Raw genomic sequence first — 8451 nt, 5'->3', positions numbered from 1 at the left:
GCTGGAAAGGAGGGCGGTTCCTGAAATCTCTATCACAGGAGCAGTGTTAAGGGTGTGAGACTTCAGGCAGTTGGACACAATGGGTCAGTCTGTTAGTAGGTTGTTTGGGCAGATGGATGGATGGATAGAGGTAAGGAAGGAAGGAAGGGAAGGTCAAAGAAAAGAAAAAGCCATTTATTTGGGACTTACTATATGCAAAGCTATATCCTAGGGGCTGGGGATACAAACATAAAAGCAAACATCAAAGCGCTCACTTTCTCTGGTAGCTGGTAGTGCAGTGGAGAAGGTACTAGGCCTGGAGTCAGGAAGACCTGAGTTCAAATCCAGCCTCAGGCACTTACAAGCTGTGTGACCCTGGGCAAGTCACTTCACCTCTGTTTACCTCAGTTTCCTCATCTGTAAAATGGGGATAATAACAGTGCCTACCTCTCAGAATTGCTGTGAAGCGCGCATGAGATCATTTTATTAAAGTGCTTAGCACAGTGCCTGGCACAAAGCAGGTGCAGTGTACATGTTAGTTATTACGACAATCATCATTATTATCGTCAGTAGTAGTAGTATTAATAGAGGGAGACCACACACATGGGATGACAAAAGACCTCAGTTTCTCCTGTCTCAGGGGAGCAGATGGGAGATGACAGCAAGTTCTCTGCCCACACCTGGTCTGATGTGACTCTAGGACCCACGTTCTGTCCGCAGGCCCTTGCTGATCTTTTTGGACTCAGCTTTGGGTCTCTGAAATGGGAAGGACCTTATGGCCCAGTCATTGCTTCCTAAACAGGCAGACTCTGGGAGTCCAGATGTGTCTATAGAAATTCCAGTTGAAATACTGGATTTGAACACGCTGTTTCCTTGTTAAGTGTCTGATAGAGAAATGAAGGAGGGCAATTCCCAGTCCCACACTCAGCGCACACCTGCCCCCTTGCCCTCCCCTGTTCAGGTCTCACGCCTGCTGCTTCTCATTACCTGCATGTGCTCCCAACTGGAGCCATTCGGTTCCATTGTGTGTGAGCCAGCAATGAGTGCAGTATGAATCAGCAGGTGCCTGCATCGTGGGGCGGGCTTTGTCTTCTACCGTTCCTGTAAAGGAGTGCATATTATTTACAGAGCTGTCTCTGCCCAGAAGACTCCGGCAGCAGGCAAGAAGTTTGCTTTCGAGAAAGCCTGTCAGGGGCCGGGCAGAGGGCTTTCTGCAAAGGCAAGAGGAAAGTTCTCTCAAGTTAGAAGTAACTTGCCCAGAATTTCTGCCGTTAGATGTCAGAGGGGCGGTTCGAGGCAGGGCGAGAGCCATGGACGCGGCCTGGGTCCAAGCTGCGCCGTGGCCCCTCGTTTGCCACGTGGGCTTGGGCAAATCCCTTCTCCAGGGAGTTAGCGCGCCAGAGGGTCCCTCCGACTTGGATGTTCAGAGGGGCCTGATTCTTTTCTTGGCTCCGTGTAAGCACAGCTGACAAAACTCTCGGTTGGTGGGGGATGTTGTCATGCAGCATTTACAGATGGGGACAAGATGGCAAAGACTGATCACATGCTTGGCCACCACACTTGTGGGTCTATATTTGAACTCCTGGCTCATGGGCCATTTCTGCACACATTCCTGTGGATGACAGCACTTTCTGCTAGCAAAGGAAGAGGTAGATGTTCTCTCCCATAGGTGCATTTTTCCTCTAATAGATAAGGGTGGGTCTATTTTCCAAGTGCAAGTTTTCCCTTAGCTGGTGTGGAGGCCGCTCCACGGTGGTGGCTTCTCTCCAAGGGGCGGGAGGTGTGGCAACAGAGCATGTGCCCTTTGGCATTCTGTTCAAAGCAGTGAGGACTTCCCATGGGGCTCCAGAGAGGAAGGGCCACACATGGATAGGGAAGGAGGGGGGACTCCCTGGGCATTCACATCAGCATTTTTCTTCCTCATCAGAAAAGTTTCCATGAGCAGCTTCAAAATTCCATTCTTGGGAGCTTGTATTCCTTCTGACCTGGCTCTCCTGGAAGAATCTGAATCCAGGGAATCCTCCCTGCCTTTCTTCTGACCATCTTCCAATCTGTTCCCTTCAAACCTTGGGTTCCTGGTGTTCCTTTCCATCACTTCTATCCTAGTGACCAATCCCCCCCCATGTCGATCGAGAATCAGATCCAGAAGCATCTCCTCTCCCTCTCCACCCCTGCTTTATTGGTTCCTTCACTTTTCTTTTCTTTTTTTTTTGGTAAGGCAATTGGGGTTAAACCTCTACTTTTCAAAGGAAAAAAATTATCATTCAGGAAATCCTGACCTTGGCTGTCTTTTAACTTAATGTTACTTGGATAAGAAATGGCGGGGTCTTTGTGGCAGGGCAGTGCTGTGGGACTGGCTGTTGATGATGCCCCGTGCCTCCAAGAAGCTCCCGGTGAATTCTTGGCGAGGGAAGCCTGAAGACTGGGGCTGCAGGTCCCCAGCAGACCGACAGCTGAACTTCCAAGACAGGTGTTTACAATCCTCTCCTCACTGTGTCCTTCCACTCCCATTCTGTAAGCCCTGAGTCTGAACCTGTTTTGCTCCAGGGACTGGGGTAGGTGATGGAGATAGAAAAGCAAGGTTGCCCTCGTGGCCTTATGGGTGGTATCCAGGGAATTGTGTGTGCTCAGAAAAATAAATACAAAGTGAATAAGTCGGGTTTTTTTTTAAGGAAAGAACACTTGGGGAGTCAGGGAAGGTCTCATGGAGCTAATGGTGCTTGAGCTGAATCTTGAAGGAAGGAGTCTAGGGATTCTGAGAGGTAGAGGTGATGAGGGGAGGGCATTCCAGGCACAAGGGACGGACAGTCTGTGCAAAGCCAGGGACTGAGAAAAGCCAGTACTTACAGTGGCTGAGCAGCAGTGAGGTGAGCTCAGTGGAACACGGGAGCTGGGACCCAGCTGGTGAGGAACAGACAAGGCAGGGGGGTGGAGTTTGCATTTTGTTCTGGAGGGAACAGGAGGCTTTGGAGGCAGGGAGACCACTTAGGAAGTGAATGCTGGAGAAGCTGGAAAGGAGAGGTCGCATTCTGAAACTTTTCTGCCTTTTTGGAATAAGAAGAAGGCTCACCGGGCATGAAGACCTCACTCTGCCTCGTCTTCTAGAGGGACCTCATTTGATCTCTGAGCTTCGAGGTTGATGGGAGGTGGGAGGATCCCAGCACAAGTGAATGGAATCTTCACCGGAGGCAACTGATGGATGAAAGTTCCCTGGCTTTGGCAAATTGGTGCTAGTGTGCCTTTCACAGAGGAGGACATCGTGGGGCCTGACAGCTCGAGCTCTAGGGGTGATCAGGGAAGAGGAGGTCATGACAGCTGTGTGGATGAGTGGAAGGGCAGGGGAGTCTCACTCACTGGTCTGGGAATTTCATGGGTTTTCTCCGTGTAACATCATCTAGGGAAAATCAAAGATCCGTTATGGAAGCAAGGCAAGGAAGTGTACTTGTTTGTGAAACAGTTTGGAGCAACCCCCACCCTCCTTCCTTTCTGGGATGGGGGGGAGAGAAGGAGGGAGGCAGGGAGAGAGAGAGAGGAAAGAGGAGAGGAGGGAGGAGAAAGAGAGAGAGAGAGAGGAGGAGGAGAGGAGGGGAGATAGAGCTGAATGGAGCCGTTATAGGCTGGGAGAGTGCCTGGGAAGGTGGGAGGCATCCAAAGCCAGTATCGACACTCTTCGGCACCTTTAGGAGAAGCCCCCATAGCTGTGTTGGGAGTAGGAGAAGCAGCAGCTGAGCAGGATTTTCAAGAACTAGCCAGGGGCAAAAGCAAAGCTCTCCATTAGAACCAAATCCCCATTTTACAGATGAGGAAACTGAGGCAAACAGAGGTGAAGTGACTTGCCCAGGGTCACACAGCAAGGTCTGGTTTGGTTGGTTGGCTTGTGGGGGGTGGGGAATGGTCTCTTTTGGATGTGAATCATGCAAGTACTTTGTGGGACTTTCTCAACCAGATGTTTAAGGGGAAATAGCAGCGTGCACCTCAGACCCTTAGAAGAGCTCATTCACCAAACCTTGACAGCGTTGGCTGTGGGCCCAGCCCTGGGCCAGGTGCTGCCTTTGGAGGTGCCAGAGTCTCTCGAGAGCCCAGTCCAGGCTGGACTGACTGCTAGGGACACAAAGGGGAGGGGATCTTCTGATCTGAATTGTCTGGTTAGCTGGACGTCAAGCAGCCCTCTTTGGTCAAGCCTCCTTTGTCAAACATTTTTCTGAAATGTCAAGGTCCTGCTGAGACCTCTGATACAATCTGCCCCACCCTGAGCTTGTCACCTTCTTCCCAGCCATCCCCCTCCTCTCATAGACCCAGGCCTCCTCCATACTTCATCACCATCCTTCCAGCCACTCCAGCTGGGGTTTTTTCCTTTCTGATAAATTTGTATCAACACCTCGTTTTCCTAGCACCTTTGTTCTCTATTTCTCACCAGAGTCCTAGGGATTCATCAGTGTTGGTTGAGTGGCACTGAAGTGTATAAGCCCCCACTCCTACTCCGTCCTGTCTCTTGAGAAACAGGGAGTCTGTCTCAGACGACAGGAGCTCTTGTGGGGTCCTGGAGTCCTCGCCTCCATCTTGTTCTGCTGGGATGGGCAAGCCCTGGATGGGCCTGGGATGGGCTCATCCCATGCCATGCCCTGGAAGCTTTCTCCCGAGGAAGTGCCTGCTTACCTTCTCAGGGCCTCCCCTCATTTTGACTTCTTGTGCCAGGCCCTCATGGAGAGCCATGGGATGGAGTTGGCCTTCCTGAGAGCCCTGGGGCCTCCAGCTCCTGTCAATAGAGACATTGGCCCCCGTGGGAGAAGGTGAGGGAGCAGAGTGGCGGGTCCCTGTGGTGTGCAGAGCTGTCAGGGGGAGAAGTGGCCCTGGGAGGTGAGTGTGTCTGATACAGCTTCATAATAAGCTGTCATCAGCCAGGCTGAATTCCCACATCCCCAGCAGAGAATCCTCAGGCCCTGAGACAAGGAGGGGTCAAGCTGGCCTTGGCCAGGAGTCAGGGAAGACAGACAGGACAGGGAGCAGTGAGTCACAGGCAGAGTGCTTGTCTGGGAGGAGGAGCCCAGGGCTGAGCCATGCCTTTCATCCTGACTGTTAGCAGAGTGGGATGGAAATAGAAGTGCCAGTGTTCCTGTTAGCTTCCACAGCGCGGGGATTCGGCTGCAAGCCGAGCTTCCAAAAGGAGCTGGCTGCCTGGGGACTTCAAGCGCAGGCTTGGCAGGTGCCCTCGCCCAGTTGGTAAGAATAAATAACAGGTCTTCTCCTCTGCCAGGTAAGGGAAGCACCTAGGTGTGGATGGAGCTGGTGGTAATAGCTTCTCCCACCTTTGCCCGTGGAGGCTCAGCAGTGCTATCTTTGTTTTCCTCTTCAAAAACTGGTGGAATCCAGATGCCTCCTCCCAGGAGCTGTTGATATAGCTGATGGATAAACCTTCTGTGAACATTTATTTTTTTCTTTGTCAAAATGTTGGCTAGGCTTCTGTGAACTTGGGGTGGATGTTATTGATGGCTGGTATGTTTCTCCCCTTCCTTTTAAAGAGCAATGATCATCCTAGCAGGATTATACTCTGAACAGATCGCCTCAGCCTCATGCCAAGAATGTCATTTCTTGCAGCCCTGTGTGGGGCGGTTCCAGGCAGGGGAGGTTGAGGGAAGGGGTCCTGGGTGCTGGCCCAGCACATCACCATCTCGACTCTGGATTTCTGTTTTGAAGCAAACAAACCAAACGTCTCTTTTCTCAGTTGACATGAGCAATGTTGTTTATTTGGCTCCTGAAGGTGTGGGGTACTATCTCTGTGTCTGCCATAATTGAAGACTGGAGTGCTAAACACCAGCCAGGTCTGTGACACAAATAGATGATGGGTCTCTGATCCTGTGTCAGTCGCACAGCCAGCCAGTTAATTGGTGCTTCTGCTCAGGAGCTCGCTCTCCTGGAAAAGCTGATGATACCTCTTACCAAGCTCTGTCTGGGAAGCATTGGCTGTTGCCGACACCTCTTCTGCCTCTATTCTTTGCTATTCTCTGCTGGAGAGCTGGTGGGAGGCTGGGTCAGAGAAGTCAGCATCTGCCTTCATAAAGTCCCTACCACCCCATTGGGGGAGGCCAGAGGTTTCCCACACACCCAAGGAGGCTGATCAGAGCCATAATTCATGTGGTCCACCCTTGAAAATTACCCTGCACCTCCATGAAGAGAAGGTGGAGGTGGAGCTGGGAGGGGCCCTGTTCCTTGGCCAAGACCTGCTGCTTGGGTGTGGCCCCATCTTCTGTAGTATATTTCCCTCCGTTCTCCTGATGCCTGGCTCTGGGCCTTCCTTCCATCGTGAGGGCCAATGAGAGGGGCAGGAAATCAATGCTCCTCCAAGAAGGGGGAAGTTGTTGTGGTCTTAGGGTGTTCAGGGAAAACTTCCCAGAAGGGGAGGGAATTGCCCAAGACCTAAACAAACGGCCAGGCCTGAGGCAGAAGAGGAGGCGTTTCCAAATGAAATGTAGAAGGCCCCTGAGAGTCTCCAGGTCGCTTGGCATCAGGTCTGCTTGGACAAGGGTTGGAGATTGACTAAGAACCCCGAGGGAGCAAGCCCATCGAGTCAGGAGGGCTTTCATCCCCTTGTTGGGGAGCTTTGCACCACTGTGGTTGTTTAACATTTATTATTTTTAATATTCTTTTCTTCTTAAATTTTGAGTTCCAAATTCTCTCCCTCCCTCCCTCCCCATCCTGTACCCACTGAGAAGTCAAGCAGCATAATTTCAATATTATTGATGAGATTATGCTCAATATATTTCCATGTTATGCATATTGCAAAAATAAATGGATAGCTGTGTGACCCTGGGCAAGTCACTTAACCCCAATTGCCTAAATAAATAAATAAATAAATACGTAAAAGGCAAGAGAAATAAAAAAGTGAGAAAACTGTGCTTCAGTTTGCTCCCAGAGTTCATCAGTTCTCTCTAGAAGCAGATAGCATTTTTCCAACATGTGTCCTTTCAAATTGTCTTGGGTCACTGTATTGAAAACCAAGCCCTTCACAGTAGATCACCATTACAACATTGCTGTTACTGTGCATAATGATCTCCTGGTTCTTCTCACTTCACTCTGCATCAATTCATATAGGTCTCGGCATGTTTTTCTGGAGCCACCTCCCTTGTCGTCTCTCATAGCACAGTAGCATTCCATCACAGTGGTGTCACAACTTGTTCAGCCAGTTCATGGACATACCCTGAATTTCTAAATTCTTTGCCATCACAAAAAGAGCTGCTGTCATTATTTTTGTATGTATAGGTCCTTTTTCCTCTTTATTGGATCTCTTTGGAGTACAGACGGAGAAGTGATGTTGCTGGGTCAAAGGGTATGCACAATTTGATAGCCCTTTGGGCATGGTTCCAAATTGTTCTCCAGAATGGTTGGACCAGTTCACTACTCCATCCCCAATTCATTAGTGAACCTATTTCCCACATCCCTTCCAGGATTTGTCATTTCTGATAGATATCAGGTGGTACCTCAGAATTGTTTTAATTTGCATTTCTCTAATCAATAGTGATTTAATGCATTTTTATATGACCATGGATAGCTTTGATTTCTTCTGAAGACTGCCTGTTCATTTCCTTTGTCCATTTATCATTTGAGGAATGGCTTTTATTTTTTTTATTAATTTATTTTGATTTATCAATGATTATTTCCATATGCTTTTGAGTTTAAATTTTTTCTCCCCTTTCCTCCCCACCACCCTCCCCAAGACAGCGCATAATCTGGTATAGGCTATATATTTACATTCATATTAAACATATTTTCACATTAGTGATGTTGTAAGTAGAAATTAAAACCAGTAGGAGGAACCATCAGAAAGAGGAAACAAAACTCAACAGAAAAGAAAAAAATTAGCAGTTAGGCTTCTATAGTTCTTTCTTTGAATGTGGATAGCATTTTCTATCACGAGGCCTCTGGAGATGTCTTAGATCCTTGTACTGCCAGGATGGGTTAAGTTTATCAATATTAGTCATCACACAATGTGGCTGTTACTGTGTACAACGTTCTCTTGGTTCTGCTCACTTCACTCAGCAACAGACCATACAAGTCTTTCCAGGTTTTTCTGAAGTCAGCCTGTTCATCATTTCTTATAGCACAATAGTATTCCGTCACATTCATATACCATAACTTGCTCAGCCATTTCCCAATTGATGGGCATCCTCTCAATTCCCAATTCTTTGCCACCACAAAAAGAGCTGCTATGAATATTTTTGTACATGTAGGTCCTTTTCCCGTTTGTATGATCTCTTTGGGATATAGCCCTAGAAGTGCTATTGCTGGGTCAAAGGATATGCACATTTTTATAGCCCTTTGGGCATAGTTCCAAGTTGCTCTCCAAAATGGTTGAATCATTTCACAACTCCACCAACAATGCATTAGTGTTCCAATTTTCCTACATCTTCTCCAACATTTATCATTTTCCTGTTTTGTCATGTTGGCCAATCTGATTGGGGTGATGTGGCACCTCAG

Source organism: Vombatus ursinus, unplaced genomic scaffold (assembly GCF_900497805.2).
Source record: "Vombatus ursinus unplaced genomic scaffold, bare-nosed wombat genome assembly UNPS02012622.1, whole genome shotgun sequence".
Taxonomy (NCBI): domain Eukaryota; kingdom Metazoa; phylum Chordata; class Mammalia; order Diprotodontia; family Vombatidae; genus Vombatus; species Vombatus ursinus.
Note: the sequence above shows the minus strand (reverse complement) of the source record.